The sequence below is a fragment of the Danio rerio genome, chromosome 22 (genome assembly GCF_049306965.1).
Source record: "Danio rerio strain Tuebingen ecotype United States chromosome 22, GRCz12tu, whole genome shotgun sequence".
Lineage (NCBI taxonomy): Eukaryota > Metazoa > Chordata > Actinopteri > Cypriniformes > Danionidae > Danio > Danio rerio.
The window spans coordinates 35,036,371-35,055,974 of NC_133197.1; the positions used below are offsets into that span (position 1 = coordinate 35,036,371).

A 19,604-nucleotide genomic window follows, 5' to 3' on the forward strand; every position below is an offset into this window, starting at 1 on the left:
CACAAGATTTGCATTGCAAATGAATTCCAGATTGAATTAAGTTCAATTGAATCCCCCAAGAACAACATGTAGTCGTATTGTACGTCGGATGTGCCGTCATCACCGTGGAGGCCTTGAATAGGCTTTTAGGAGCCAATCAGGAATACAGTACATTATGAATTAGTAATGTATGTTGCTAGCACAATTTAGCATATTGCTATATTTTTAGTATAAATTAGCGTTTTATTAACATGTTATTGTATGAGTTAGTATGTTTGTTAGTGTATTATTATTTAGCCTGCCACTAGCAAATATTAGCAAGTTGATGTTTTTAGCATGAATTAGCATTTTTATTAGCATGTTTTTAGCCTGAATTCATCTTTTTTGTTAGCGTATTTTAGTATTATTTAGCAGGATGATAGCAAACATTAGCAAGTTTATGCTTTTAGCATGAATTAGCATTTTACTAGCATGTTTTTAGCATGAATTCATCTTTTTTGTGAGTGTAATTTGGTATTAATTAGCATGATGATAGAAAATATTGGCAAGTTAATGCTTTTAGCATGAATTAGCATTTTACTAGCATGTTTTTAATATGAATAATATATCTGTTAGCATATTTTAGTATAAGTAGCATGCTGCTAGCAACTAGTATACTGCTAGCTGCTAACTTTTTTAGTATGAATTAGCATTTTACTAGCATGCTTAGCATGAATTGATTTTTTGTTAGCATATATTTTGCATTAATTGATATGATGCTAGAAAGAATTAGCAAGTTGCTGTTTTTTGCATGAATTAACATTTACTAGCATGTTAATCATAAATTAGTGTTTTCGTTAGCATATTTTTTGTATTAATTAGCATGCTGCTAGCAGGAATTAGCTGGTTGTTTTAAGTGTGATTAGCATTTTACTAGCATATCTTTAACATGAATTCATATTTGTAAACATATTTTGTATTAATTCATAAGTTGGTGTTTGACTATGACTTAACATTTTACTAACATGTTTTTAGCATGAATTGATATTTTTGTTAGCATATATTGCATTAATTGTCATGCTGCTAGCAAGAATTAGCAAGTCGTTGTTTTTAGTATAAATTAACATTTTACTACCACGCCTTTGGTGTGAATAATATTTCTGCTAGGATATTTTAACATTAATTATCATGCTGCTTCCAAGAAGTAGCAAGTTAATATTTTTAACATAGATAGCATGGTTTTAGCATGAATTCATTTTTTTTTTTGTATTAATTAGCATGCTGCTATAGTGTTTCAGTCTAAATTAGTGCATTCTTGTCTTGAATCTAGCATGCTGGTGGCAGGAAGCATCATTATCATGTCATGGTATCATTATCATCCATTATCATTTTCAATGTATGTTGCTAGCACATTTTAGCATATTGCTATATTTTTTTTGTATAAAGTAGCATTTTACTAGCATGTTTTAGTATGAATTAATATGGTTGTTGGTGTATTATTATTTAGCATGCAACTAGCAAATATTAGCAAGTTGCTGTTTTTAAATTAATAAATTAATCTTATTGATACCGTATTTTAATATTATTTAGCATGAAGATTGCATTAATTAGCAAGTTATTGTTTTTAGCATGAATTAGCATTTTACTTGCTTGCTTTTAGTATTAAATCTTCATATGTTACCATATTTTAGTATTAATTAGCATGCTACTAGCAACTAGTAGCTTTTTAGTACAAATTAGCATTGGATTAGCATGTTTTAGCATAAATTAAAATTTTGTTAAAATATATTTTGCAGTAATTGACATGATGCTAGCAAGAATTAGCAAGTTACTGTTTTTTAGGATAAATTGATATTTACTAGCATGTTTAGCATAAATAGCTATTTGTGTTAGCATATTTTTTGGAATTATTAGCATGCTGCTAGCAAGAATTAGCTAGTTGTTTCAAGTATGATTAGCATTTTACTAGCATGTTTTTATCATGAATTTATATTTGTTAACATATTTTGTATTAAATAACAAGTTGGTGTTTTACTATGAATTTGCATTTTACTAGCATGTTTTAACATGGATCGATATTTTTGGTAGCATAAATTTTACATGAATTGTCATGCTGCTAGCGAGAATTAACAAGTCGCTGTTTTTACTCTGAATTAGCATTTTACTATTGTGCTTTTAGTATGAATAATATTTCTGTTAGTATATTCTAGTATTAATTAGGAAACTGCTTGCAGGAATTAGCAAGTTGTTTTTAGCATAAATTAGCATGTACTAGCATGTTTTTGGTATGAATGAATAATTATGTTAGCATATTTTAGTATTGTTTAGCATGCTGCTTCCAAGAACTAGCAAGTTACTGTTTTTAACATCAATTAGCATTATAGCTAACATAGTTTTAGCATGAATTAATATTTTTGTATGGGTTAGCATGCTGCTATAGTGTTTAAGTCTAAATCTAAATTAGTGCATTCCTGGCTTGAATCTAGTATGCTGATGGCAGGAAGCATAATTATCATGTTCCTAAAATGTTTTATTATGATTAAATAATGTATGTTGCTAGCACATTTTAGCATAGTGCTTTATTTTAGTATAAATGTATAAATTAGCATTTTAGCATGTTTTAGTATGAATTATTATGTTTGTTAGTGTATTAATATTAAGCCTGCCACTAGCAAATATTAGCAAGTTGCTATTTTTAGCATAAATTAGCATTTTACAAGCATGTTTTAAATATGAATAATATTTCTGTTAGCATATTTTAGAATTAATTAGCATGCTGCTAACAACTAATAACCTTTTTAGCAATTAGCACTTAACTAGCATGTTCTAACATTAATTGATATTGTTAGCATATTTTTGCATTAATTGACATGATGCTAGCAAGAATTAGTAAGTAATATATTTTGAGTGTGAATAAGCATTCTACTAGCATTTTTAGTATTGCATAATTGAATTAAATATTTATTTATGATTCATAATAGCGTATGACATGAAATATTCCCTAGAGTTAATGTCAGCATTATGCTACATCTCATAATGCCGCTTGTCTCATTCATTTCAATTATCGCCATCTAATGTAATTGCTGTACTGTACTACAACATCATCTCCACAGAAACAGAGATGTTACTTGTGGGCTTGTTTACGGACATGACTGCGGTCAGGGCGAACTGACAATCCCATACAGCCAGTTTCAGCACTTTGCGTCATCCATACAGCTCCGTCGCATCTAGAGCCCGGGCTTTATTGCGGTCTCAGGCAAGTAATAAGTCCCTTCCTATTGAGTGGAACCACGATTTGGGAACTGATCAGAAGCTGATGCGCACAAACAGCCCCAGGCTTCACACAAATGTCATCGAGAGATAGTCCAGATCCAAAGCAACTGAGGTTTCTGCCTTGCCTTAAGATTGGAGTGCTGGGAGTGAGGCTGCAAATGTTGCTGTCTCAAAATGTAAAGTAGATGAGTAAAGTTTTATGACTGAATGGAATGGGATTTGTTTATGCTAACTTATATTGGCATGCTGCTATAATGTTTTTAGTCTTAATTAGCGCATTCCTGACTTCAAATTAGCATGCTGGTGGCAGGAAGTATCTTTATCATGTCATGTTATCAAGTATCATTATCAGTAATGTATGTATTGCTATATTTTTAGTATGGATTAGCATTTTAATAGCATGTGAGTGTATGAATTAATGTTTTTGCTACTGTATTTTAGTATCAATTAGCATGCTGCTAGCAAGTTGTTGATTTAGCAAGAATAAACATTTTACTAGCATGTTTTAGTATGAATGCAAATTTTTGTTAGTGTATTGTAGGATTGAATAGCATGATGATAGCACAAATTAGTAAATTAATGTTTTTAGCATGAATTAGCATTTTACTAACATGTTTTTAGAATGAATTATTATTTCTGCTAGCATATTTCAGCATTTATTAGCATGTTGCTTACAAGAATTAGCAGGTTGTTTTTTTTAACATGAATTAGCATTTTACTAGCATGTTTCAGCACAAATTCATAATTTTGTAGCAAATGTTTGTATTAAATAGCATGCTGCTAGCAAGATTTAGCAAATTGTTGTTTTTAGCATGAATTAGCATTTAATAGCATGTTTTTATCATGAAATCTAATTTTTGTTAGTGTAATTTAGTATTAATTAGCATGTTCCTAGCAAAAATAAGCAAGTTGTTTTTAGCATGAATTAGCATTTTACTAGCATGTTTTTAGCATTAATTAACATTTTACTATCATGTTTTGGAATGAATTAATGTTTCTGTTTCTGAGTATTTTTGTATTAAATAGCATACTGCTCACAAAAATTTGCAAATTGTTGTTTTTAGCATGAATTAACATTTTACTAGCATGTTCTTTATAACATACAAATAACTTTGTATTAACTTTGTATTATTTTTGTATTTATTAACAAGCTGCTATAGTGTTTTAGTCTAAATTAGTATGTTCCTGACTTGAATTTAGCTGCTAGTGGCAGGAAGTATCATTATCATGTTCCTGAAATGTTTTATAATGAGTTAGTACTGTAAGTTGCTAGTACAGTTTAGCACATTACTTTATTTTTAGCATAAATTTGCTTTTTAACAGCATGTTTTAGAATAAATTATCATACTATTAGCAAGAATTAGCAAGTAGCAGGATTTAACACAAGCACCACTCTTGCATGAAAATTTACAAGTTGTGCTTAGCATGATTAAGCATTTTACAAATATATTTTTAGACTGAATTCATATTTTTGTTAGCGTATTTAGTAGCATGTTTTTAGCCTGAATTCATATTTTTGTTAGCATATTTTTTTTAATTAACTAGCATGATTATAGCAATAATTAGAAAGTTGTTTTTGGTATAAATTATTATTTTTCTAGGATGTGTTTAGCATGAATTCATATTTTTGTTAGCATCTTTTTTTGTATTATTAACATGCTGATAGCAAGAATAAGCAAGTTGTTGTTTTTTAGTATGAATTAGCATTTCAATAGCATGTGTTTAACAGGAAATTATATTTGTGTTAGCATGTTTTTTGGATTAACTAGGTTACTGCTAGGAAGAATTAGTAAGTTGTATAATGTTTTTATGTTTTATGTATTTATGTTTCTATAATGTTTTTAGTCTAAATTTGTGCACTCCTGACTTGAATTAAGCTGCTGGTGGCAGGAAGTATCATTATCATGTTCCTGAAATGTTTTATTATGAATTAGTAATGTATGTTGCTAGCACAGTTCAGCACATTGCTATATTTTTTTTGTATAAATTAGCTTTTTTTAAAAGGCTCTTTCAGTATGAATTAACATACTTCTAGCAACAAGTAGCAGTTAGCATGAATTGGCATTTTACTAGCATGTTTTTAGCCTGAATTCATATTTTGTCAGCTATTTTTAATATTAATTAGCATAACGATAGCAAGAATTAGAAAGTTGTTGTTTTTAGTATGGATTAGCATTTTTCAAGCATGTTTTTAGCCTGAATACAAATTTTTGTTAGCACATTTTTTGTATTAATTAACATGCTGATAGCAAGAATAAGCAAGTTGTTGTTTTTAGTATGAATTAGAATTTTACTAGCATTTGTTTAATATAAATTCATGTTTGTGTTAGCATATTTTTGTATTAATAAGCCAATAATTAGCAAGTTACTGTTTTTAGTATGAATTAGCATTTTACAAGCATGTTTTAAGCATGAATTTTTATTTCTGCTTGCATATTTTAGTATTAATTTGCATGACGATATCAAGAATTAGCATGCTTTTGTTTTTAGTATGAATTAGCATTATATGAGCATGTTTTTAGCATGAATTCATATTTCTGCTAGCGTAGTTTAGTATAAATTAGCACGATGACAGCAAGAATTAACAAGTTGAATTTTTAGTATTATTAGCATTTTACGAGCATGTTTTAAGCAGGGATTCTTATTTTTGAGACAACTATATATTATACAATAATACACCACAGTTTAAAATAAAGTACACAAAAGTTTTTTTAGTTTTTCAGTTCAAAACAGTTTATCTGAACTATTTAAAAGTTTCTAAAGATTTTTTTTTGCTGTTGCTAGTTTTCTAAACCATTTTAGAAACTGTAACTCGGCTCAGTTAGAAAAAAAGATACCACTTCAGATCAGCCTTCAGGTCTGCTGTGGGTTTGGTGGTGGTAGCTTAAAAGCTCTAACATGAATTGCCTTCAAAAATGTGGACTAAGAAGAAGAACATTTAAATAAAATGTCAGTATGTTACGAATCAGATATGCGCTCTCAAATCGAGGATCACATAAATGCATTCAAAGCCCACACCAGTCCTCCCAAAGCAGCTCGCTTAAAATCCGCGTCTACAGCCAAGAATTCCCATAAAGCATTCAAAAGAGCCAATTACTTACTATTTACTTTATGGCTCATTGAATACGCCCAACACCCTGAGAGTCCCCCGAGTGTCCCTTTTTTCTGCTTTACAAAGATAGTGACATCATGTAACACAAAGCAGAGTTAAGGGCTTTGCTTTTCGCAACCCACTCCGCTGCACAATGACAGTAATTTTCAGGATGAGTAATGAGATGCGCGGCTTGGAAAACTCAAACACCCTTTCAGATGTGGCGACTGCGTTTTGCAACATTGTCTGGGACTGAGTCGACTCCGGAATGCTTTCGCGGCCTGGAGCTTTTTAGGGTGCAGATTTTTGAGGTTTCTCGAGGCACTAAGCAAGCATTCCCTTGGTCTCTACTAATTGCAGGGGAATGTTTGGGGATAAACAAGCTGCTTAATGAAAGAGCGGCTGATAAGTAAAGGTGAGACGCCTTGAGTTTCACGTGCCCCAAGGACGTACATGCTTTTCTCAAAAGCAAAGAGGCCACAGGTGAACACAATAGTCTGAATTCCATTGAAAACACCAGGGCTTTTCTGAAGGAATCTCCAAGACAAAAGATCAATGGCTTGGCTCAACATGTCAGAGACATTAGTGACCGGTCTTTGTATCCTGAGGGAACGAAAAGGAGAAGGTGCAGGGGAGATGCTTGCAGGATAATCAGGTTCCAGTCAATTGCAGAAGGGACACAAGCAGGGGTGGATCCGGTTACCCTCAGGTCGTAATTAAACAGATTCAGGTACAGATGCGTTTCGGTCGGGACTAAAGGTGTTAAGGGGGATCATGCGAAATAGATCCCACTGGAGAGAAAGATCATGAATGAAATCTCTTTGATATGTCGTTTGTCGCCTCGCCTCCTGCTTCTCAGAAATCTGTCGGCTGAGAGACAAGTCCTAGAACTTTCACTTCATTTCAGACCCATTTCTGCTTTAAGACAAATCTTTAATAAATGCTACACTAAACAATTATATGAACAATTAGTCCTGACAGGACGTGTTTTTAATTCATTGGAACTTATTAAACTAAGTTTATCGTGTTCTAGCTTAAAGTTATGCAAGCTGGTTTAAGTCAGTTTAACATTATATAAATTCAATGGACTGATAAGTTTAATTTGATTCAGCTTAGAAATAAATCCAGGATTTATTTACTCCTCTACTTTATTGTGGTGGAGGGTTTGAGTGTCTGGGGGATTCTAAGAGCTATGTTGGGCAAAAAGGTCTGAGGTGACAGGTCAGACTAAGTGCGGTTCAAAAACCCCTTATGAGTAAAATAACATTGAGGACCATGACATTGCCCGGGTATGGCAATGGGTTTGGGGCCTGGGTTTGGGGCTCGTATGCGAGCACCTGGTGGCCAGGTTTTTTCCCTCGGAACACGGCCGGGCTTAGCCCGAAAGAACGACATGGAACTATCCTCCTGCAGGCCCACTACCTGCAGGGGCAGCCGTAATAAAACTTTGTCCATACAATGAAAGTCAATGGGGTCCAAAACGCTGAACACTGGACACCACTGATTTTTACAGTATGGACTAAAAACTTGTTGTGTGTGTGTGCTTCACAGATGATAAACAATCTAACAGGTTTGCAATACCACAATGCTAGAAGTTTCATTCTGGTTTTACAGAGCAACAAGCTATCCCCTTAGTCACAAAACAATGGAAGTCAATGGTGTCCAAAACACTAAACACTGTATACCACTGTTTTTTCCTTATAGACACCAGAAAAATAGTGCTTGTGTTCCACAGATGATAAACCATCAAACAGGTTTGCAATACCACGATGCTTGCAGTTAGCAGTTGTTAGCATACTAGGTTCCCAAAGCAATAAAACCTTCCCCAAAACCCACGAGTCTAACAGGACAGGTGCTGTTCCTCCAAACACCTGTCTTTAAACTCAACATGTCCACTCGGATGTTTATCTCAGGTCTTCAGGTACCTGTGGACGGGTCTACTGTTAGACGAGGTCTTGTTTGCGCTCAGGATGTGCCGTGAGGAGAGTCGTGAGTCTGAAAGTGGCTTTCAGACATAATCTGAGTGATTATTCCTCATTGTTCTCCGGCTGTTTGCTCAGCTGCTCTGATGTTCGTCTGTCGATGCAGTTTTTTTTTTTTGCTCATCTACAATTTACTGAGTGATGTGAACACCATGTTGCTGTTTTTTAAGGATAAGAAAACGGCTAAGAGCAGGATATATCCAAGGCAAATTTGTCTGAGGGTTTTAAGAGGAGAGCTGTGTTTAGAGATGCTGATTTAGAAACGCACTTCTCGTTAAACATTTATGGTCTCTAATGACATTTCAAAATAAAGTTTTACCAGTTCATGTTCACTTAAAGCTACTGAACGCCGAGATGTGTTGACTAATAGAGCTGCTGTTGTCACATCCTTGAGTATCAGTTCTGGTGATCTTGTATGACAGTGTATGGAGTGTTTCTTTATTTGTTAATTTATTTTCCTTTGGCTTAGTCCCTTTATTAATCGGGGGTTGCCACAGCAGAATGAACCGTCAACTTATCCAGCATATGTTTACACAGTGGATGCCCTTCAGGCTGCTACCCGGTACTGAAAAACACCCATATACACTAATTAACACACATACATTCATTCATTCATTTTCTTTTCGGCTTAGTCCCTTATTCATCAGGGGTCGCCACAGCGGAATGAACTGCCAACTATTCCAGCATATGTTTTACACAGCGGATGCCCTTCCAGCTGCAACCCAGTACTTAAAAAAACACCCATACACTCATTAACACACATACATTCATTCATTCATTTTCTTTTCGGCTTAGTCCCTTTATTAATCTGGGGTCACCACAGCAGAATGAACTGCCAACTTCCAAGCATATGTTTTACACAACGAATGCCCTTCAGGCTGCTACCCAGTTCTGGGAAACACCCTTACACACTCATTAACACACATTCATTTTCTTCTCGGCTTAGTCCCTTATTCACCAGGGGTCGCCACAGCGGAATGAACCGCCAACTATCCCAGCATATGTTTTACACAACGAATGCCCTTAAGGCAGCAACCCAGTACTGGGAAACACCCATACACACTCATTAACACTTTCATTCATTCATTCATTTTCTTTTTGGCTTAGTCTCTTTATTCATGAGGGGTCGCCACAGCGGAATGAACCGCCAACCATCCTAGCATATGTTTTACACAGTGAATGCCCTTCAGGATGCTACCCAGTACTGGGAAACACCCATACACAGTCATTAGCACACATTCATTCATTTTCTTTTCGGCTTAGTCCCTTTATTAATCCCGGGTCACCACAGCAGAATGAACAGCCAACTATCCCAGCATATGTTTCATGCAACAAATGCCTTACAGGCTGCAACCCAGTACTGGGAAACACCCATATACGCTCATTACCACACATTCATTCATTCATTCATTCATTCATTCATTCATTCATTTTCGACTTAGTCCCTTTATTAATCAGGGGTCGCCACAGCGAAATGAACCGCCAACTATCCAAGCATATGTTTTTACACAGTGGATGCCCTACTGCAACCCAGTACTAAAAAACACCCATACACACTCATTCACACACACACTCATACACTATGGTCAACAAGGGGAGAACACGCAAACTCCACACAGATATACAATTATTATTATTATTATTATTAACATTTGTATTGTTTTTATTTGTTTTGTTTTTTCAGTGTATTTTGTGTGTTTTTTAAATTTAACAGTTTTTTTATTCTTTTATTTATTTTTTGGACCCTTTTCACAAGCCTGTTATGACACATTTAACACTCATCAGCATCTTAAATACTTAAAGATTTTAATATTTTCATTTTAATAACATATAAACATTTACAGTTGAAGTCAGAATCATTAGCCCCCCTGAATTATTAGCCCCCTGGTTTTTCCCCTAATTTCTGTTTATTGGAGAGAAAACTTTTTCATCACATTACTTATCATAATAGTTTTATTAACTCATTTCTTATAACTGATTTATTTTATCTTTGCCATGATGACAGTAAATAATATTAAACTAGATATTTCTTTAAGACATTTCTATACAGTTTAAACATTTAAACATTAACTAGACATAGACATTAGACATTTAAAGGCTTAACTAGGTTAATTAAGTTACCTAGGCAGGTTAGGGCTAGGCAAGTAATTGTATAACGATGGTTTGTTCTGTGGAGTATAGAAAAAATATCTAGCTTAAAAGGGCTCATAATATTGACCTTAAAATGGTTCACAAAAAATTTAAACGTCTTTCATTCTAGCCAAAATAAAATAAATACAACTTTCTTGCGAAGAAAAAAACATTATCAGGCATACTGTGAAAATATCATTGCTCTGTTAAACATCATTTGGGAAATATTTAAAAAAGAAAAAGAAATTCAAAGGGGGGCTAATAATTATAACCCCAACTGTATATGCATTTATGAATGTATTATATCCTCTTTGCCTCAAATTACAAAATACAAATGACCGCTTATGCAAGGTGTTTCTAATGCAGTGTCTATGGGGCTGAGAGTAAATCTGACATCATTCTCTCCTCTGATTGCTGTCATCAGTCTCACACTATTGTTTTCCTCTTTCTGAAAGTCTTGATAACATCGTCCTACAGTTTTTCTGTTATCATTTCAGCAAATAGGGTTGTAAACATAATTATATGTTGTACTCTCCTGCTAAGTTCACTTGCTATGACGCCTTCCGCTACCGAGAAACCCGGAAATGTGAAAAGGGTCCATTGTTTAACATATTTATGATGTTTGTTTTGTTTTGGTCATTTTTGTTGCTTTCACTCAAAGAAACATTCAAGTAAACATTTCATACTCGAAAACTTTGTATAGATATGATTATTTTTATACTGTATAAACTAATCCTAAACCCAAACTTCACTGGAAATTAGCAGCATTTTAACATTTTTAAAGGGCACCTATAGTGAAAAATCTACTTTTCAAGCCATTTGGACAGACTTGTGTGTGTATATATATATATATATATATATATATATATATATATATATATATATATATATATATATATATATATATATATATATATAGTGTATAGACTGTCATATTGGGCTGATATAAACACACACAGTCCTATTTTTTTCAATTAAACAACATAAAAACGGAGGAGCAATTGAATCGGTTTTCAGAGCGACCGCAACTTTACGTAGGAGAGCGGTCCCCCCGCCCACCAATATTGATTGACAGTCTCGCGTAATGATCATATCCTCAGTTTTTTGTAGAGAACTTTTGCCCTTGTAGAGGCTTGTGTTTGGATTTCTGGAATGCGTGGCGTGACGATTCGGGACACGTCATGTTTCTGCTTCGCCAGTGAAAGTGTCTGGTGTGCCGTGTCACGGCGCATTCGGTGCCTCAGTCAAAGTTAATTCAGGATGTGTGGTTGTCAGTCTCGATGTACAAGCTCGGCACTTGTACACCGAGACTATACACTATTCACGCAACAAATGCCCTACAGGCTGCAACCCAGTACTGGGAAACACCCATATACGCTCATTACCACACATTCATTCATTCATTCATTTTCTTTTCGACTTAGTCCCTTTGTTAATCTGGGGTCGCTACAGTGGAATGAACTGCCAACTATCCCAGCATATGTTTTACACAGCGAATGCCCTACTGCAACCCAGTACTAAAAAACACCCATACACACGCATTCACACACACACTCATACACTATGGTCAACAAGGGGAGAACATGCAAACTCCACACAGATATATAATTATTATTATTATTATTATTATTATTATTATTATTATTATTATTAACATTTGTATTGTTTTTATTTGTTTTGTTTTTTCAGTGTATTTTGTGTGAAAAATCTACTTTTCAAGCCGTTTGGACAGACATGTGTATATATATATAGTGTATAGACTGTCATATTGGGCTGATATAAACACACACAGTCCTATTTTTTTCAATTAAACAACATAAAAACGGAGGAGCAATTGGATCGGTTTTCAGAGCGACCGCAACTTTACGTAGGAGAGCGGTCCCCCCGCCCACCAATATTGATTGACAGTCTCGCGTCATGATCATATCCTCAGTTTCTTGTTTCGATATCACTAAAAGGAACACCCGCGCTCTGTTTTTAGATGAAAAGCTTATTGGGCTCAACACAAGATCAACATTCTCCACATTATCGCTCTAATCGGAATTATTGCTTGTACCTTTTGCGTGGCGCAATGTCGTGCATTTTGGATTTCTGGACGTGGGTTTCTGTCGGGGTGCACGCGGCGGAGCTTCAGGTCGGCAGCTCGGTGCCATTGTTTTTGCCCTTGTAGAGGCTTTTGTTTGGATTTCTGGAATGCGTGGCGTGACGATTCAGGACACGTCATGTTTCTGCTTCGCCAGTGAAAGTGTCTGGTGTGCCGTGTCACGGCGCATTCGGTGCCTCAGTCAAAGTTAATTCAGGATGTGTGGTTATCAGTCTCGATGTACAAGCTCGGCACTTGTACACCGAGACTATACAAACTATACAAAGACACAAATGATTTTGTACTCTCTGCTTGGTCTGTGTCCAAGTCGTACATGTACGGCTGAATACTGATCCTAGCTTAGCTTAGCTTAGCTTCTCTCTCTCTCTCTGTCAGCCTGTCTGTTGCAAACACAGAGCGTGGGAGCTTTTGGCTCCGCCCCCTTGTTACGTTGGACGGGAAGCCGAAACTAATTTTCATGTGAAGCAACACACCCTAAAACAGCGAGCTACACGCCTCCAACATGACACTTTTTAACACATTTTAAACATAAAATGTATAATATAATATAACATTATAAACATCTGAACTGTGTGTTGAACTGAACCTAAACTGGCACACTCAGAAGAACCATAATAATTAATGATAATTAATAATAATTAATTAATTAACATTTAATATTAAATCATAAAAAGGGGTAAACTATGTGCCCTTTAAAAGGATTCAGTGTGTGATGTGTGATGAAGTTGTTTCTTCATGCAGACCAAAAAAATAAAAAATGTAAAAAAATATATATGTCCCCACAATGTTAAAATGTACTGGTACTGCTATACTTATGGGGACATTTGGTCCTCACAACGTGAGGAATGCAAGGTACACACTCACACACACACACACACACACATGCTGGATCCAGATTTATAAATACAATTCTCATGTGTTTGTGGGTGGTCTGTTCTGACACGCAATATTTTTTAACATGTGAAATTGTGCAAAATGTTATGTTTGGCATCAATTATAGGCTTGATAAGATTAGTTCTGTGAGCATTAATCATATGTGGCGTCTCAGTGGTTTTATTTTTTAACCTAGGAATCTTATGCATTCTGTGTCGATGTAAACACTGACACTGCATTGCAAAAACAGTCTTTTTTTGGGCTTGTTGTTGGTCATGTAAGTAGGTATATAAAATACACAGAAAATACAAAATAAAGTGAGATATAAAATCAAACACACAGTCAGTCAGTAAACCAGAAGTGTTGAAAACAGATCAATGATTTTAAAAGTGTATTTGAAATACTAGCACTGCATTTGAAATGATAATTCAAATGTAATTATCAATTATCAAAATGGTTTTAAATTACACTTTAAAAAACCAACAGTGCTTTGAAAAGCATTCTTTAAATGCTGGGTGACTGACAAACAAACAAACAAACAAACAAACAAACAAACACTCTAAAATTAAATAAAACAAACAAATGAATTCATTAATTAATTAACTAACAAAAACACATAAATAAATGTATAAATCAAATGCATAAATGAATGACTGAATGAATGAATGAATGAATTAATTAATTAATAAAATGCATAAATAAATGGAAAAATAAACAAATGAATAAATAAATACATAAATAAAGTGCTTAAATTATGTATAAATAACTTCATAAATAAATAAATTTAAAAAATGCATAAATAAATGTAAAAATGTATTAATGCATAAATATACAACATGTATAAATAAATAAATGCACAAAATGCATAAATAAATGCATAAATAAATAAATAAATAAATAAATAAATAAATAAATAAATAAATAAATGGAAAACTAAATAAATAAATGCATAAATAAAATAATAAATAAATAATGTATAAATGCATAAATAAATAAATAAATAAATAAATAAATAAATAAATAAATAAATAAATAAATAAATAAAATGCAAATAAATAAAAAAATAAATAAATAAATGCATGAATAAAATAATAAATAAATAAATGCATATTAAATAAAATGGATGAATTAATGTAATTTAATAAATAAACAAATAAATAAGTAACAAAATGCATAAATAAATAAATAAATAAATAAATGATAAAAAGATAAATAGGTTAACAAAATAAACAAATGCTTAAATAAATAAATGCTTAAATAAATAAATATGTACATACATACATACATACATACATACAAACATTAATTAATTAAGGCCATCCGCTGCATAAAACATATGCTGGATAAGTTGGCGGTTCATTCCGTTGTGACGACCCCTGATTAATAAAGGGACTAAGCCGAAGAAAAAATGAATGAAGGAATGAATAAATAAATACATTTAAAAGCATTTTAACCAACACTATATTAAAATAACTATAATAAACTACACTATAATAAAAACATCAACAAATTTTGGCAAACAAACAGAATGAATAAATACATGAAAATGAAAAAGCTTTTGGATTCTCCCAAAAAAAAAAAAACATCTTTAGAAAGATATAGATTTATACAAACAAACAAACAAATATATACATACATACATACATGCATACATACATACATAAATAAAGATGTTATTTGATTTTAAAACTTCAGCTTTGATCCGGCAGTTGACCTGACCTGTGCACTTTCAACACACACAAAAACATCCTGTTAAAAATGAAAGATTGAATCACATTAGCATCGTAATGGCATGTCAGAGGCTGAGAAATCACATAATAATGTAATCTATAGTGTGTTGTATATCCTTCTGCCTCCTACTGTTACAGAATTTGCATCATTAACTCATGTTTAAAGACAAAAGCTGTCATAATCCATCACTCAGCTACATTCTAAAACTCGGCAGTCAGAAGGTGAAGACAAAAGCACAGACTTTGATCAGTGCAAACTGGAATAAAATTTCCCCATAAATGGAGTTAATCAAGGGCGTCATGGTGGCATAGTGGGTAGCACAAGTGCCTCACAGCAAGATGGTTGCTGGTTTGAGCCTCGGCTGGGTAAGTTGGCGTTTTTGTGTGGAGATTGGATGTTCACCCCATGTTGGTGTGGGTTCCACAGGGGAACCGTAGGGGAAATGGTTAAGGGAAATGGTCAAAGTGCTAAAGATTGTGTATGTATGTTTTGTGTAAAACATATGCTGGATAAGTTGGCAGTTTATTCTGCTGTGGCATCCCCTGATTAATAAAGGAACTAAGTCAAAAAGAAAATAATTAAATGAATGGAGTTGATCAAAATAACTATCATGAGACATTAACATCTCTTCTTCCAGCACTGTAAGCTTTTTTTTTTTTGACAAATACAGGCATACACAAAGCAAATGTCATCTAATTTTTCCACGTTTCCATTTTCTTATTAATGTTAAAGATTTTTTTTTTAAATAGAACCAGTTGACGGGTGGCACAATGGCTAAAAGTTAGCACGGTTACTAAAAAAATTGATAAATGAAAATGAAACAGGCATTTAAATTATATAAACAACTACAGAGGAGAACGGCAACAACAAATCAAGCAAGGCAATACAATAAAAACATAAAACAAAAGTAAATAAAATGTTTAAAAACACAAAATAACATAAAATATAAAGATAAAAAATACATACACTGTAAAAAAAAAAAATCCTGGTCCCTTCAATTTTTAAGCTGAATCAAAATAATCTTCCATTAAACTTATATTATGTTAAACTGACTTAAAACAGAATGTATAAATTCACCTAAAACATGATTAACTTTAATAAGTTTAATTTAATTGGTTATATAAGTTACGAGGATTTAAAACTATGCTGTCAGAACTAACTAATCATTTCATTTTTATTTGTATTTTTTGTAGGGTAGAGGAACAAAATCAAGGCAAAACAAAACCCAACACTAAACACAAAATACATAAACTAAAAAACACAAAATGAACAAACAAAAAGCTATCAAACAACAACATTAAAGACAAGAAAAAAACACACAATTATTTAAATTATCTAAACTATATAAAGCAAGAAGCAAACAACAAGAAATTAAGCAAAGAAACACAATGAAGAGACATTAAGCAAAACAACATTTTAAAAACTAAACAGAAAACAACAACAAAATAACAATAATCAATGCAAAATAAAATATAAAACTAAACAAAATTTAAATAAACTAAATAAAACAAACAAATGACTTAAAGTAAAACAAACATGCAAAGAAATTGTAAAAAAGGTCAAAGAAACATTATAAGACATTAAAAAGAAATATAGAAGCTATATAAACTTTATAGAGAAAGAAGCCAACAAAAAACAAACAAAACAAAATTGGAAAGACAGCTCAAAACAAAATGAAAAATATAAAAAAAAAATCAACAACATCAATATATAAACAAACAAAGAAAAAAAAATTCAGATAATACTTTAATAAAGTTACTTCCAAAACAACAATAAAATCAATGCAAAACAAAATGTAACACTAAACAAAAACTACTTAAACAAAATAGCTTACTATAGATTAAAAGCATTAACGTATGCTATGTTTTTTTTTTTTGTTTTGTTTTTTTTGTAAGCTTTGGAGATGAAACGAAAATCCTGCTGTTAAATTATAGGTCATAGCTTTCATCATGAGCCACGGCTGTGTTCAAAATGACATTGACGTTTTCAAAGTGCACTGCGAAGGAAGCACAATTGTAAACATGAAGATCGCTAAAACTGAACTGTAAAATACTATAAAAGCAAGAGAGATGACTTTAATGATTTTTTTATTTTTTACTATTCTAAGTTTATATGTTATAATGTTCTAAACGAATAGGTCATAGGGGGGATAACTGGGAATAGAACACAGTCAGGAACTATGTTTCTAACTACAGCTCCAGAGGTGTAGTTGCAAGTGCTCAAGTTTTTGACGCAGTTTGCGAATGCATGTTTGAACGATGAATTTGGGAAATGCCAAATGAACAAACTATGTTTGTAATGACGGAACTAGTGACCTTAGTTGGCTAACAACTGTTTTGAAATGCACCCCTAGACGCTTTACGTTATAACTAACGTGGTTCAAATGATGAATCTGCGACAGAGCAGCTACAGTTTTGGGAAACACTCGTCACAACATCGTTCTTTACCCAAACAATGCATCGTACTATCAAAGTTTTGTCACAAGTTATGGCGATGTTTGACACCCATGTACAGTATGCATAAATAAAAAAAAAAAAAAAAAAAAAAAATATATATATATATATATATATATATATATATATATATATATATATATATATATATATATATATATATATATATATATATATATATATTAAAAATAAAGGCGGTTAATGCCTGATTATTAAAGGGACTAAGCCAAAAAGAAAGTGTATATATATATATATATATATATATATATATATATATATATATATATATATATATATATATATATATAAGTATATATATATATATATATATATATATATAATGTAAATATAAAAATATTTTAGTCTATGGGAAGTCCATATAAACATAGCAGTACAAGTTTGTGTGTGTGTGGGTGCTGCATTCAGTTTGTGGCTATGCATTATAAACATGCCGCATCACATATGTCAGCATTCATATTGCAGCTGTTTTTCTTCCTCAGTCATGGATGAGCAAAGCCATGCTCCGCTGAACTCATTTAACCCAGTAATTGAGACATTTTTGGCCCCTTTACAGATCAATTGTCCAATAGGGTGCCTATAAAAGACAAAAAAAAAAAACAGATGCCATTTCTGATGACCGTAAAAAACATGCAAATGCTCCAGTTGGAACAGTTGCTATTATGGATGATGCCAAGTTTTTGGGGCCTTTCAGCTGTTATCCTTTGTCTGGCGGCTTCTCCTCCTGGAGCCCATTTGCGGTGACGATACATTATTAATCAGAAAGACACCGTGTTCGCTGAAACGTCCTGGTGCGACTGGGTTAATCGTCTCTGGAGCGGAAAACAAAAGCAGGTAGGCATGCGCGTAAATGAACGCAGACTTCCATCTAGAGGGAGAGACCAAAGGCAAGCAGACGCTCGCATTACGAGCCGACGCTCATGCATCAAAGCGTGTAGATGTCATTTCCTGGCCAGTGCACTTTAACACAACCTGAGCAGTAAACATAACCCCTGGATTAAATATTCATGGCGCTGTGTGTCCCGGGCAAGCAGATGCTTAATGCTGGGAGACGGTGATTTCAGGAGCTGCCGAGAAACAGTCTGACGGAGCGATTCTGCGTAAAAACTGATTTATTTAGCTTTCGGGTTTTCATGTTTTGGTTAGCACTGTCGCCTCACATCAAGAAGTTCGCTGGTTCGAGCCTCGGGGTCAGCTGGCTTTTCTGTGTGGAGTTTGCATGTTCTCCCCGTGTTGGCGTGGGTTTCCTCCAGGTGCTCCGGTTTCCCCCACAGTCCAAACACATGCGCTATAGGGGAATTGATCAACTAAACTTCTTATTTAGTTGAACTAAATAAATCTTATAGGAAATACTGTGACAAATTTCTTTGCTCTGTTAAATGTAATTTGGGAAATATTTTAAAAAGAAAAAAAAATCACAGGAGGGCTATTAAATCTGACTTCATCTATAAATGAATCTGTTTCAAACATAATCTGGATTAAATCCAAACCTCACAAGCATTGTAGAAAGATTCAGAAAACCAAACGGTCTGTGTGCGAAGACGTGAACAGCTGTGCCTCAGAGTCTGACGACTGGCGTTATGATACGCTATGATAACTTGCACAGTATTCACCAGTTTATTACAGACTGATGAAATTATGAGCTACATTTGCAGCAGTGTTTTTTAAATATAATGAATTAAAGTGGCTGAAACTCTGGGTCACATCTCGCACACATTACAATGAAGGTGTCGCATAATTATTTTCACAGAACATAATCATTTTAATTATTAAGCCCATTTATTCCTACTGTTCTGATTAGGGATAGAGTTTACGGACGATTTGCTTTGGAGTTTGCCTGTAAATGTGATTATTTGCTTTGATGATTCTCCTTGGATTGTTATTACTGTAATACAATCAACCATTATTACTTTTAATTTGGTTCAGCGTGAATTAAAAAAAAACAACAAATGTAGTACCGTGATGTATTTATCATCTGTATACAGTCATGT

The 19,604-nt window shown here is 33.3% G+C and overlaps 1 long non-coding RNA gene across 1 annotated transcript; it reads left to right on the forward strand.

Annotated features, from left to right (window-relative positions):
• Window positions 1–1,036: 1,036 nt before the first annotated feature.
• On the forward strand, window positions 1,037–7,679 carry LOC141380240 (uncharacterized). Its single transcript, XR_012397919.1, has 3 exons — window positions 1,037–1,071; window positions 3,821–4,319; window positions 5,022–7,679. It is a non-coding gene; the product is annotated as an uncharacterized lncRNA (long non-coding RNA).
• Window positions 7,680–19,604: the final 11,925 nt, after the last annotated feature.